Genomic DNA, 15,786 nt, shown 5'->3' with positions numbered 1-15,786 from the left:
TGACTCTGAGCAAATTGTTTCATCATCTCTAAGATAAAGGGAATAACATCTGCCTTATAGGGTACAGGTTTTAAATATATGAAAACACTTAGCACAATACCAGCATACACTGTTACTATTGAACTTGACTTAGTTCGTAGACTGGGATGTAGTTCAGTGGACCTAGCACACTTGAGGGCCCTGGGTTCAATTCCCAGTGCCAAAAAAAAAAAAACTTTTTTAGAGTATGGACAGTAATTTTTAGAGTATGGACAGATTGTTTTCAAAATGATGAATGATGTGTGAATTATCTTTCATAAATTGATCAATGCTGAGAATGTTGTACATAGCCATTGAGCATAAGGAAGGAAATGTGAAACAGATTTTTAATTTTTGTAATAATATACTCATTTTCAAAATGCAAGGAAGCTTGCATATTTTAACAATAAAATCAGGAGTCTTTTGTAACCTGCCTTTTTCAAAGCTTAACAGTATACTGAGGGCATATTTCTATCTGCTTGTACATGTGTCACTGTTTTTATGCCTGCATGGTATTTTAGTGTATACCTTATTTTATTTAATCACCCAGTCTGTTGACAAACATTTAGGGATTTAGGGTTTATGTTTTTCAGTTTTTTGATGTTTAATGAAATCTGTAATTAATATCAATATATGTATATTCACGTGCATTCTATTCTTCAAGTCATGGTTTGGTATACTTTTTTGGAAAGGGCCAAAGTAAGTATTTGGGGTTTTCCAGGATAGGTAATTGCCATGACACTACCCGGTTCTGCTATTTTAGTTGAAGCTGCCATAGACAAGACGTAGACAAGTAAGTATGGTTCTAATAAGATTTTTTAAAAAGTCAACCCATAGACTATAGTTTGCTGACCCTTGATTTAAGTAACCCCTTTGTATTTATGTAAGAATAGTAGGCTGTTGATATATATTTCAAAATTGCATTCCACTAGAATAAGGTCTACAAATTATATAATAGTATTGTGCCAATGTTTTCTGACTTTGATAGCTATACTGTGATTATGTCTGAAACTTAATTTTAAATGATCCAGTAAAAAATATACAGGGAGAAACAAATGTGGTGAGATGGTATTAACAACTGAGAAATACGGGTTCAGGATAAATGGGATATCTTTTTTAAATGTTTTGCAACTTTTCTATTTTGAAATAATTTCAAGATAAAAGGTTATTTTTAAAACTTGTAAAAGAAAAAACTATCCCTTAGACTCTCCCACTTTTTTAGTAAGATACAAGTCACCCTGCATGACTATAATGTAATATATGAAGGTGAAGGTTGATTTTATGATTCAAACTAAAGCTGTTTCTGTTTGACAAAGGAATTATAAAGGGCAAGAATGTTCCACTCCATTGTTTCCATAACAACCTCAGCCTCTGCCTACTTTTCTTAGCTTTTTATTTCACTGAATGGTTGTATAAAATTTAAATTTGTTTTAAATCAAAACATTGATAGAGACTTCAATTAGATTTAAAAAGAGAAAAAAGAAGAAACCTAAGTGTGTTGTAATCATTTAGATATAATTATTTTCCTAACCACCTTTTGAACCCTTTTAAGTTGAAGAACATTTTTATTCCTTAGATCTCTTAGGTATGTTGCATTTGTATAATGGAGTTTTACTTTTTTAGCATACTTACTTTCTCGTTATTTTAGAGACCGAGTTATCAGATAGCCAAAGTGGCATTCTGTTTTGAGGGGCTTCACTTGTATCACCTAGAAAGAAGTCTTTCTGAGGGAAGATAATGGAAATGCCAGACTTTTATGCCCATAATTTCCTTTAATCTTGACAACAGCAACCCAGTGTGGTAGACAATTATTAGTAGCCTCTTTCCTATAATTTGGGTATGATTTGAGTTTGTCCCCCAAAAGCCTGTGTGTTGGAAGCTTGGTCCCCAGTTTGGCAGTGTGGGAAGTGATTGAACCTTTAAGAGGTGGGGCCTAATAGGAAATCCTTAGGTCAGAGGTTGGAGGGTGCTGCCTTCTGCAGGTAGCTCTTGGGACTCCTGAGCTCTTAAACAGCATGTTATAAGAGCAAGCACAGCCCCAGGATCCTTCTCTCGCTTCACATTTTGCTGTGAGTTCTCTTCCTCCCACATGTACTCCCACTGTTATGAGGCCATCTGGCCATCTGCCACAATATCCACACCAGAGCAGGGTAGAGGTGTATGATATCAGTGGTTTTTCAGCTATCCATTAAGAGTTAATTACTGAAAATGTAGGCATTACAATCTGAGAGTTCATGTGAAAGAATTTAGAATTCATTCCTTGTAATTTTCAGACCTGTTCTATTCAGAACTTTGTGTGAGCTGGGTATGATGGCGCATACCTGTAATCCCAGCGGCTTGGGATGCTGAGGCAGGAGGATCATGTGTTCAAAGCTAACCTCAGTAATTTAGCAAGGCCCTAAGCAACTCAGGGAGATCCTGTCTCTAAATGAACTATAAAAAAGGGCTGGAAGGTAGCTCTATGGTTTAGCATCCATGAGTTCAATGTCTGGTCCAAAAAAACTTGTGTGTATGTATGTGCATATGTACACGTGTAATTTTTGTCATTAGAATGGCGACATCAAATTTTACTTCAGCAGAAATATATTAGTTGACGGATTCTTTTTTATTTATCTGGCTTACAAGTTAAAGAACTATTCTAATTTATACCTTTATGAATTGGTCAAACTTAAATGACAGGCCTCTGAAAAGTTTTGTGAGAGTGATAATTTTTCTGCCAAGAGATAAAAGCAAGACATTGCCATGTATTGATTTCAAAGAGTTATTTTTAATACGAAAAGGATAGTATGATTGTATGCATTCACATTGTGAATCTTTACTGGTAAGAGACAGCTAATAAAAATAGTATCTCCTTTCTTCTGTTAAGAGTGATGGAAGTTGGGGCTGGAGTTGTAGCTCAAAGGTAAAGCACTTGCCTCATACGTGTGAGGCACTGGGTTCGATTCCTAGCACCACATATAAATAAGCAAATAAAATAAAGGTCCATCAATAACTAAAAATATTTTTTTAAAAAAGAGTGATGGAACTGAATAATAGTTAATTTAGAATTTAATGTGGTCCTTGGGAACAAGGTATACATAATTTATAAGTAGTTGAGGGAGGGTGCAGGAAATATTTGTTTGCATCTTCTATGCATTTGAAAGAATAACTGGTGTTTAGAAGTAGATTAGACTAATACCTTCAGAGACTTGGCTTTTATTTCTTTTTTATATGTTTCCTTTTTTGTATTCTAGAATCAAGTTTTAGTGACTTCTTGGGATAATAATTTATTGGCATATACTTTTTGTTTTGTTTTTGGTACCAGGGATTGAACTCAGGGGGCACTCAAACACTGAGCCACATTCACAGCCCTATTTTGAATTTTATTTAGAGACAGGATCTCACTGAGTTGCTTAGCACCTCGCTCTTGCTCAGTCTGGCTTTGAACTTGTGATCCTCCTGCCTCAGCCTTCAGGGCTGCTGGAATTACAGGCATGCACCACCACGCTCAGCCTGGCATACCCTTTTAATCCATTAAGTCCCAAATTTTAAATTCTCAACATTTCAATGAAATTGATAGGTACATTAAAATGTGTTGGAAATCAGAATACAGAGCTTATATTAGTTGATATAATTATATTTTTATTGTATAATTGCATATTATATAATTATGTATCATATATTATTTAAATTTTTATGGATTTTTCACATCTAGAACCAAGAGACAAAAATGGATTAAGCTGGGCATGATGGTGCACACCTGTAACCCCAGCTACTTGGAAGGCTGAGGCAAGAAAATCAAAAGTTCAAGGCTAACCTGGGCAACATAGTGAAACTCTGTCTTAAAATAAAAAATGTTTTTAAAAAAGAAATAGCCTTTTAAATAGATGTTGAGTAATACTACTCTTGTTCTAACTCAGCCTCTTCTAATGAAGCCAGATGATTCTTGTGTTACCTTATACCCAAGTGTGTTTGGGGAAGGAAGGAATAAGAAAATTAATATGAACAAAAACATGCTTCGTTTTGTGTTTTCCTAGTACTAATGGTGTTAGTAGGATAATCAGTTGTGACATTTAAAGGTGACCGGAATGGTAAAAGAGGAAATCTAGTCCTAGATCTTCAACAACCTTATTGTTCCCAGTTGGGATGGACAATAAGCTATTAGTCCCTAGCCTGGTGTAATTTGGTAATCATAAACAAATTGAACTAATACATGAAATGATCAGAAAGTTACATTTCCGATACATTCTGTGCCAAATAGGTTGTACCTAGAAGTTCACCTTAAAATTAATAAGATAACTTATTTAGTTTAAATTTAGTTTTTCTCGATTATAATACAAAGTTTGGAGATATACCTTTAATATGCTAAATATAATTGCTTGAATCTCTTATATTTCAAAAGAAAGCCAAGCAAAGTTGATCAATACATTGTCAATACATTGGTCCATCAAAAACAATGATCTTTAGTTACTGACCTCATCAGTGGATTAATATATTGAAGGATTAACTACTTGAAGACTTTCATGAGAGGTAGTGTAGGAGGTAGCCTGTGTCAACTGGCCTGATTTTGTTGAAATCAAAAGGTAGATTTCTACTGGAGTTCCCTATTGAGGGAAGTCATCACTTGGAAGCATGTTCTTGGGAACTATATGTTGTCCCCAGCCCCTTCGTCTTTCTCTTTACGTCTGGGCTTTTATGAGACAGTCAGTTTTACTCCGCCTCACCTTTCTACCATGATGTTCTGCCTCTCCTCAGGCTTAAAGCAATGGAGCCAGCAGACCAAACTATAACCTCTGAAACCTGAGCCAAATCTTTCATCCTCTAAGCTATTTTCCCTCAGGTATTTTGCAACTGCAGTGGAAAGCTGATTAACACACCTCCCCTTACTTGTGTTAGGTGGCTTTTATTAAATCACTGAATGATTGCAGTAACTTGCACATGCCCTCCTTTCCTGCTCCTTTGAATACAGAGAAGCTCATCTGTGTTCAGGATTGTATACCTTTGTGAAAAATTCAGTTTTATATTGGTGTCATGGACATACATGAACTGATTATTATGTTTTATATCATATTTTTCCCTTCCCTGCATCACTATTCTTTAAAAAAAAAAAGCTGAGAAATAGTTCTTGTGAGGTATTTTTGAGAATTTTATTTGATGAAAGAATATTTAAAATATAACTGATCATAGTAATTCAGTGTTTTTCACTTGGTGATCTTTTTACTTTTTCTTGGATATTTTATTTTTCATTGATGTTATAAGCCAGTGTAGGAGAGAACAGTTTGTAAATAAGAGAGTTCGAGGACTGGGGTTGTAGCTCAGCGGTAGAGCACTTGCCTAGCACGTGCAAGGCCCTGGGTTTGATCCTCAGCACCACATAAAAATAAATAAATAAAGTAAAATAAGAGAGTTACATCGATGTGCTATTAAAATATATCCCCTTGTTATCTAGCATATAAAATGATGTTCATCCATGTTAGTTAGAAAGGGATGGAAAAGATCAATGTGTTGTCCCCCTGCCAAGGGGCTTCCAGCTGTGTCTTTAAGACTAAAAGGCTGTCAGAGTATGAGAGCTCTTAAAGGCAGTCTTGTTATTAAATTGCTCTTTCCAAGACAGATGCACAAACAGCTAGAATTTTTAAAATGGTGACTGGCATCAGTGATGAAGTTAAACACAGACTATTCACAATCTTGTATATATATAATGACCCCTGTGAGTCAACTAATGCAATTTTATGTTTAGTTAGCATGTGTCACAATTCTTGGTAATTAATAGACATTTTTGTGCATGTCATAGAAATAGTATTTCTAACTCCAGTAGAAATCTACCTTTTAGTTTCAACAAATTCAAGCCAGTTGACACAGGCTAAGCCACAGAGTACATCCTACCTTTATAATTTATTTTTAGCTTTTCAATTTAATAAACCAGCATTTCAAATTAATAAGATATTATATATGACAGTGTCTAGCACAATGTCTGGCAAGCTAGAAGCCTATTAGAGAAAAATCAGATACACACTAAAACTAGTGCAAGCAAAAAAAGTACTTACCCTAAAGATACTAGGGTGTTTTCTGGACCCCAGGGCAGCCATCTGGTGATTGAACCCAGAGGCTCTTGACTACTGAGCCACATCTCAGCCCTATTTTATATTTTATTTAGAGAGTTTTATTTCACTGAGTTGCTTAGCACCTTGCTTTTGCTCAGGCTGGCTTTGAACTCAAGATCTTCCTTCCTCAGCCTCCCTAACCACTGGAATTACAGGCTTATGCCTCCACACCTGGCATAAGTGATACTGCATGGTGGTGTGGGTTAAGCTCTGCACACCTTTAAGCAAGAATACAGTCAGGCTTTAGAAACAAACTGAAACAGACACTAGGTACAATGGCATATGCATCTAATCCTAGCAACTCAGTTGGTTGAGGCAGGAGGATCATAGATATGAGCCAGATTGGGCAATTTAGCAAGACCCTCAGCAACTGAGATGCTATCTCAAAATAAATTAATTTTTCACAAAACTGGGATATAGCTCAATGGTTAAACACCCCTGGGTTCAATCCCCAGTACAAAAAAGAAACAAACTAGAACAGAAGACCAAGCCACTTTGGGCTACTACTTCTGTTTGCTTTCTCTTCCTGGTTACTTGGATGTTTGAAATCTGGAGACATTCTCCAATTCCTTGAGAGCTGAGTAGTTTATATGGCTTGCATCACTACAGATTTAGATTTTCAAGGTCCATAAGAACACATACAGATTCCCACAGCTATAATTACATTTAGAATAAAGAGAAATTCAAGAGATCGTTGAGTCTAAATTCAAACCATTCTGGTTCATTTTGATCAGGTGTGTGCCTCTGAACCATCAAATGAGGCAAAGCAGTGGAACCAGGTTTATATGAGCATGATTGTTCCTGCTATAACATATGTGGGATTAAAGGATTGCATGGATCCCAAAGCCAGAGAGGGCTTAGCAAACATTAGTGTCTATACTAAGCATATAGTAAGTGTTTGATAATTGTTATATATTTCATTTCTTATTTCTCTTATATGGTGTCACTTATGCTAGCCATGGTGGCATATGCCTGTAATCCCACTGGCTAGGGAGGCTGACGAAGGAGGATCTTGAGTTCAAAGCCAGCCTGAGCAAAAAGCAAGGTGCTAAACAACTCAGTGAGACTCTGTCTCTAAATAAAATACAAAATAGGGCTGGGATGTGGCTCAGTAGTCAAGTGCCTCTGGGTTCAATCCCCAGTACCAAAAATAAATAAATAATAAAATGTTGCTTATGCCTTAAAGTATAGGTTTTAGAAACATGTTTACAGAAAATCTATTAATATATATTATAAACTTCATATGTTTATTGCAAGATAACATAATGTGAGATCTCTCATTTATAATCAATATGTAGGATTCTGTTATATGTTGTATGAAATGCTGCTGCTCTTTCCAAGTAAATCTTACTCTGTTACATTCAGAGTAGGAGTTTTTTATTAAACCTCAAATAACACTTTGACAATTTTAATTTCCTGATATTCCTCTGCTGCCATCTCTTTGCTCTAATAGTGCTATTGCCATAGCCCAGAGCAATAGCTTTTCCCATTCCAACTCCTGGGCTATCTGTTCAGAGTCTTCTCATGCTTTAAGATATAACCTAAATGCTATATCCTTACATGAAGTCTTCCTCAAACCACTTACCCAGAGGTAGTCTTTTTCTCCCTTGAATTACCATCATACCTTATCCATACTTACATAGAGATATCGTGCACATCATGGTTCAGTCTTGGAAGTATAGCTTAGATACTCTAAAACAATGTTAACTATTGTTTAGATATTGGCCATGGTGATGCCAACTCTGACAAAAATAGGGTGTTTGTGAGCTGAGCAGTTTATATGGCTAACCTCACTACAGATTCAGACTTGCAAGGTTCAGCCTAAAACTTCCAGACAAATTCCATGCATGTAACACATGACTGAAAGGGAAGAGGTGTCATGAACCCATGTATTACCTCTGCTGCTGTATCAGTCTTGCTCTTTACTTGGAATGGTGAGGAGACAGATTTTCTTGGTTTTTTTTTTTTTTTTAAGTTTATTTATAAATCCAGTAATTTTTGTGTCAGTGTGAAATATACCACTTATTTTTTAATATTCCATTCACTTTTACTTGTTAAATTAAATCTAAACATTTTTAAAAGGTTTGGATAGATATTATTTACTTATTTTGAGTTATTGATGGGCCTTTATTATTTATGTATTCATTTATTTATATGCAGTGCTGAGAATCAAACCCAGTGCCTCACACATGCCAGGCAAGTGCTCTACCACTGAGCTGCAACCCCAGCCTTGGTTCTTAAAGAGAAACATTGCAAACTTCTCCCACCTACAAAGATGTTGAGTGAGAAGTTTTAAAGATGTTAACTTTGCTTTAATTGTAGCTTATCTTGGAGAGCACCCAGATCTTGGGGAAACTTAAAATAGCCAGTTGATTTCCTGTAAGAAAAGAAACACTCATACGGGTGTTGGTTGGAATTGATTTCGGGCCTCTTCTCTTCTATAATCTGTAAATGTGTTTATTATGATAGACATTTATTTCTACAATCACCCAATTTTCTCTTTTAATGAAGACTTCATGATCAGCAGTCCAAAGGACAATATTAGGTTGTTCAATGTTCGTTTTTTTTTTTCCCCTCTGCTGTAAGAAATACAGATTTCCCCCCCTCTGCTATTTTTTTTCCTCCTCTGAGTAATATCTAGGTAAAGATATTTACTGCCATCAGTATAATTTCTACTCTTTGGAAGAACATTATTTCTAATGTGTTTGAACTGGTTTGAACTCATTGTTTTTCCTTTACTAAACATTGACATTTCAGTCATCATCCTTGTCTTTTTTGAGAAGACAACTTTTTAATCACATAATTATAAAATGTCAGAGTGTTATAATAAATTTTAGTATCTTGAATTAGTGTTTGTTTCGTAATATTTTTGCCTTGTTTCTGAAACTGGATATTGTATTCATTCATTCATTGCAGACTGGTTTTTAAAATTTCCTTTTTCATTCCTGTTTTTGAGTAGTTCTGCTAAGTCTTACTAATAGCAGTAATAATAATCTACTAAGTCTGTTTAAAGCTTACCACCTGTTTTAGTCAGCTTTTTTTCATCTGTGTGACCAAAGGACCAAAAAGAACAAAATAGAGGAGGAAAAGATTCTTTTGGCTCACTGTTTCAGAAGTCTCAGTCCATAGAAGGCTGACTCCATAGCTCTGGGTTGTGAGGTAAAGCAGAACGTCACGGCAGAGGAAAGCAGCTCAGGACATGGCAACTGGAAACAAGTTCTGCTCAAATCAGGACAAATATAAACCCCAAAGGCAGGCCCCCAGTGACCTATCTCCTCCAGCCACACTCTGCCTGCCTACACTTACTGCCCCCTCAAACCATATCGCTGGATTACGGTACTGATTGAGTAATCATTTCACCTTAGAAAATTCTTGGATTGTCTCATACATGAGCTTTTGGGGGACACCTCACCTCTCTCTAAACCAAAACACCACACAAATGAAGTTCAGAGAAATTAACATTTGCCTAAAATCACTAGCAAAGTTTGCCTATCCCTGATAATATTTCACCCTAAATATTTCAGTATGAGGTTTCACAGAACATTTTGCATAACCACAATAATAATTATCACATATCAGAAAAACAGCAATTGACTTAATATCACCTGATCTTCAGCCTTTATTAAAATGTCTCCAAAGTACCAAATGTCATTAAATGTGTTTCATGGCTTTAAAAAAAAAATCTAGAATCTGATCAAGATTCATGTTACTTGTGGGGGGAAGCTGGTGTTTAAAAGGATGTTCTCCCCACCCCCCAGTCTGGTCATTCCTTCTACCCATTTGTTCACTAGCTTGTTTTTGGCAAGGGGGTCGCAGATAAACTTTGCTCAACTAGATGCTAAATATTATGTAAATTAGTGAATAGATGAAGTTATGAGCTAATCTCAGAAATAGCACTTTATAAATCCTACAACTAAAGTTATCTTGAGCGGGGACAACACACCTCTCATACCCTAGAGGTATTTTGGTACAGCAGTTTTCTGTTGCTTTACCAAAATACCACATGGGTAACATAGACAATAGAAGTGTATTTGGCTCACTGTTTAGAGGCTGGAAAATCCAAGAGCATGGTTCTGGCATCTGCCAAGGGCCTTTCTGCTTCTTCATCACCTGGTGGAAGGGCAAGTGAACATCTGTGAGACAAAGAGGGGACCGAGAGGGAGCTGAACTTACAGCAAACACATTTCTTCATAATTCACCGACACCTGTGATAACAGCATTAATCTATTCATGAGGGCCATGCCCTTATGACCTAATTACCTTTTCAAGGTTCCACCTCTGAAAGAGTGTCAGGATGACAATTAAATTTCATCATGAGTTTTGGAAGGGACATTCAAACTATTAGCCTCCAAGAAAAATAAAAGGCATACAAGACAGGAAATGCAGTGATACTCAGCTTTGTAATAAACAAGTTTTAATATATTCAGAATATTATATATTATAAACACTTTGTTATTTTAGCTTTTGGAATCAGTTAACCTTGATAGCCTAATTATAGATAGAAAACAAATATGATAATTTTTAACTTTGATGGTAGAACTTAGAAGGTATAAAGAGGAACGATGAGCCAGGCATGGCGACACACACCTGTGATCCCAGCAGCTCGGGAGGCTGAGGCAAGAGAATGGCAAGTTCAAAGCCAGCCTCGGCAACATCGAGCGAGGTGCTAAGCAACTCAGTGAGACCCTGTCTCTAAATAAAATACAAAATAGGGTGGGAATGTGGCTCAGTGGTTGAGTGCCCTGAGTTCAATCTCCAGCACACACACCCCACACCGACCAAAAAAAAAAAGGAGGAAAGATGGAACGATAGAAGTTTAAATATCAAAATATATATTTTCTGTAGTTGATGAATAACAAATAGGAGTATAATGTATTAATTAAAATTACAGAAAGGTTATTATATAGTAGAACTAAAACAGTGCTACAGCTTTATTATAACTTGAGGAAGGGGGAATATTTGTTAATAGTAGGAAGTCAATATGTTTAAAATTTGATATATTAAGAAATAATAATATATACATATATTATCTAGCAAAAAACAAAGGGTAACTTCAAGAACAACCAAAAACAGAGTTTTAAAGTAGTTGCTATGGTGGTGTTGGTATTGGTAATGGGGAGACAGGACTGTTGTTCTTTAAATTCCTTTCATTTATTTTTTAATCACATGCAAATATTTGATAAAAGTTTATTTTTTTTTTTAAGAGAGAGTGAGAGAGGAGAGGGAGAGAGAGAGAGAGAGAATTTTTAATATTTATTTTTTAGTTCTCGGCAGACACAACATCTTTGTTGGTATGTGGTGCTGAGGATCGAACCCGGGCCGCACGCATGCCAAGCGAGCGCGCTACCGCTTGAGCCACATCCCCAGCCCCTGATAAAAGTTTAAATGGTCTAATTTTTTTCCTCTAAATTTAACAGTATTAAAATTAAAAACTTGGATTTTATTTTGGTGGCATTTTTTTCTTTCATAAACATTTAGTTCTTGCTTCTAATTATATGTGGCCTAAACCTTTATAGTCTGGTAATACTAATTATCTATAATTAAGAATTATGCATTTTATTAATATAAATATATAAAATGAAAAAAACAGAAGGTGATCTGAAATAATGATCTGTGTATTTAAATATCTTAAGACAAAAATTGTTATATGCCTTGGAATGATCCATGTATAGGATGCTGTTATCTACCAATGTTTTTTTCCTCCCTGTACAGTCTTTATGCTTTCCATTTTTTCATCACACTGTCACTTCCTGTACAGTATTGAATTTTGAAGTGATAAGAGCAGAAATCCTTGCTTTGTTTCTGATTCAGATAGAAAACATGGATTCTTTTTTTTCCACCTTTGAGTTTTATGTTATTTGTAGATTTTTGTAAATGAAAATAATTAGTTTTTTAAAAATTTCCTTGTGTTTCTAGTTGGCTGAGGGCTTTTCTCATGAATAGATGTTGGATTTTTAAATTAATCTATTTTTTTGGCAGTTGTTAAAATATTTATTTGGCTTTCGTCATTATTTTGTTAATATGATAATTTACACTGATCAATTCCTGAGTGCTAATCCAGTCTTGAATTCCTGGAATCAATCCCTATTTGGTTATGTTTTTATTATCCTTTTTTAATATTGCTAGACTGTTTCATTTTTCATCATGCTTGAATATTAGAGATATTATTCTATAGTTCTCTTTTCTTGTTATGTGTTTGATATAAGTGAATATTGACCTTAACGTATGATTTGGGAAGTGTTTCCTTTTTCTCTCATTCTAAAAGATTCCAGGTAAGATTGTTACAATTTCTTCTTTAAGAATTCACAAGTGGGGTTTACTGTGGTTTGGGCTCAGTGGTAGAGCTCTTGCCTGGCATGTGTGAGGCCCTGGGTTCAGTCCTCAGCACCATATAATGATAAATAAATAAAATTAAAGGTCTTGTATTCATTTGTAACTACAAAAAATAATTTAAAAAAGGAATTCACAAGTGAAGCAACCTAGACCTGCAGGGGCTTTCTTTGCTGGGGCATGGGGACTGACCTTAAAATTGTAAATTTGTTGTATTCAGCTGATAATAGGAGTATTAAAATTTTCTGTCTTTGGTGGGTATTTGTTATTTCTATCTTTGAAGGAAATGTTTCCAGCTCATCTAGGCTGTCAACTGTATTGACATGAAGTTGCTGCCCTATTGTGTTCATAGGATCTGTAGCATCTCTAGTGCTCTCTCTCTTATTCTTGATTTTAATAATACATGTCCTCCATCAGTTTAACCTAGAGACTTTCTGGGGGTTTTTTATCATTTCATTGAATCAGATTTCATTGAGTTTTCTTTTATTTTCTGTTTCATTGTTTCTTCTCTTTATTGTTTCCTTCTGAGTTTTGCATTTCTGAAAGTGGGAATTCATATTACTAATATTAGATTATTTTCTCTAACATGAGCATTTAAAGCCATAAATTTCCTCTCAGAGTGATTTAGTTATAATCACATTGATTATATTTTCATCATTTCATTAAACATATTTTCACTTTACCTTGCAATTGCTTTTTTGATTCCATGAATTATTTAGGAGTATGTTGTTTTACTTTTCAAACATTTAGGGTTTTACTAATTATGACTCATTTCTAACTTAATTCCATTATGGTCAGAAAATAGACATTTTACAATTTTAGTCTTTTTAAATTCACTTATACTTGTTTTATGGTCTTCCATATTCTGGAGGCATTTGAAAAGTGTATTGTCCCATTGTGAGGTGTATTGTTCTATAAGTGTCAGTTAACTCAAGGTTAATAATGTTCAGATCACCTGTGTCTCTGCTTTGCCTCCCCGGTGCACCCCCCCCCCCCCAGTTATATTGGTTGTTGAGAAAAGGCTAGAGAATAAATTATACTTCTAATTGCAAGTTCAGTAAAGCTACATTGCAGAGAACATTCATACAAGAACAGGAGAAATCTGTGACCATATTTTACAACTTACTAGGGTTTATTTTAATGTTTTCTGTAGTCTTGTATCTATTTGAAATTTTCCACAATAAAATGTTACGAACAATTTTTCAGGTAATACATCATGTTCTAGGGAATGCATATTATATGCTTCATCAAACATAGGAGAAATATTTAGGATTTCTATTTCTGTTTATTGTCATATCATTTCAAAAGTCATGTTTTGTTTTATTTATTTATATATATATATATATATGGTGCATGGTATATTCAATTGTCATGTATAACTTTAAAATATATATATATATATATATATATATATATATATATATATATATAGGAGGTAGTTATGTGTTGTTGTTTTTTTTTCACTATTCTTGCTTAAAAAGAATAGTCTTAACTCCATGGAGATGTCAATTTTGTTCTAAAAGCTAGGTATCGTTTGAATGGTCTTGTAAAGTTCATCTTAAATTTTATGATAAAATACAGTATTTCCATTTATACTCATTTTGAAGTGCATCATTCTATCAGATTTTTAATTAAAAGATATTTTTATACTCTTGAGTCACTTTTGAGACACTGTCCAAACTTAATTGGGGAAAGAGGGAATAAGTTAATATTTCCCCTCATTAATCTCTTTCTCTATCTGGAATGTTTACTTTAACTATCATTTGAAATGAAAAAGAACATGATTTATAGGCAGAAAATAAAGAAGCTAAATTATTCTGATACTTATACTAGATTCAATTCATTTCTCAAACCCATTCCTCCCAGTTTCTATTCTACTTTGAAGAGCAAAGGGTCATAGAAAACACATTCTAAACCCAGTTGTTAATTTTTTAAATATCCAGTATTCAGACTCATACAAATTAACTTCTTATTTTCTACTCTTAGTAAGTTTCTGAATGTAACTAGAGATTTTACATTCTAAATTTTCTAATTGGCATTTTGTCTGTTAATGTGTGTGTGTGTGTGTGTGTGTGTGTGTGTGTGTGTGTGTGTGTGTTCCTAGATTTGCAAGGATGTGTTCCTAGGGCTTTATTAACTGAAAAATATTTTATAAGATGATTTATTTACTAGATCATAAGGCAGGAATTCAGTGATGGATGTTTGGGGAGATTTGATACAAATGTTTTTTATATGGGTTATCTTCGTGTTTTATAAACCTCTACGTAATTCAAACTTTGACCAAATTTCCTCTCCCACCAACATAATATAATTAAGATTTTCCTCAAATGAAAAAAAAAAAAAAAGAAAAGAAACTTTTTAAACCCTATTAGCACTCAAATTAAAGAACAACTTCTAATAAGGGTTCCAGCCAACATCATTATTTAGGGAAACTGCATTTTAGCTAAGTGTGATTTATATTAAAGCCACAGACAATGATATATTTGGATATTAGGGTATTTGACAAAGTTCCTCATGACATACCCTTAAAGAACAGGACTAAGAAATGTCAGCTGGAGGATGATATAATTAGACTGATTTCTAACTGAGCACCATAAACACCAATTGAATTCTTGACATCTGGAGGGTTGTGGTACTCCTTTTTTTTTTTTTTAAATTGGTGATTTGAATGGCATGCTTTTCTTCTTAATTCACAGATGATATTAATCTGGAATATGTATTCCTGATAAATTAGATGACTGATTTGTTTAGAAAACAAAATGATCCTGATGAAGTAGAACACAGCATCTCATTAATAAAATAACTTAATAAGTTGTAAATGTAAACTCTTCCTTTGCCTTCCCTCCCAAAAAAGAAAACTCAACTACACAGTCCACCCTTGGTATCTCCATCCCCAACTTTTTACCTTGTGACACCAAAATCAGCAGATGTTCAAGTCCATTATATAAAATAGCAGAGTATTTACATATAACCTATGCATATTCTCCCATATGCTTTAAATCATCTCTTGATTACTTATCTAATGTAAATTCTGTGTAAATAGTTGTCATACTGTAGTTCAAGTAATGACAATAAAAACATCTGTACATATTCAGTATAGACACGTTGCGGGGTGGGGGGGTTCCCATTTAATTATTCCCATTATATTTGAAAAAAGTAAGATTTAGAATTTTACTCAAAATATATCATTATATTAATAGGGTGTCTATTTATATTCACAGTGCCTCAGTTTTGAGGCATTTCTCAATTTTCTATTAAATACATGTTAGAAAATACAAAATATTAGCAGTATTTCTAGATGGTATGATTTGGAGTGGTTTTCTTTTATTTTGCCTTTCCAATCCACATTTTCTAG

General features: G+C 34.4%; 1 protein-coding gene across 3 annotated transcripts in view; it reads left to right on the top strand.

The window, feature by feature from the left end:
* The window catches only part of Pdzd8 (PDZ domain containing 8), an 84,891-nt gene that overhangs the window by 55,580 nt on the left and 13,525 nt on the right, over nt 1-15,786 (top strand). The gene's annotated exons all lie outside the window — the stretch shown is intronic.

The sequence above is a fragment of the Urocitellus parryii genome, chromosome 5 (assembly GCF_045843805.1).
Source record: "Urocitellus parryii isolate mUroPar1 chromosome 5, mUroPar1.hap1, whole genome shotgun sequence".
In the NCBI taxonomy this organism is placed as follows: Eukaryota; Metazoa; Chordata; class Mammalia; order Rodentia; family Sciuridae; genus Urocitellus; species Urocitellus parryii.
The sequence above is the reverse complement of the archived record's forward strand: the minus strand, read 5'-3'. Positions and strand labels throughout refer to the sequence as shown.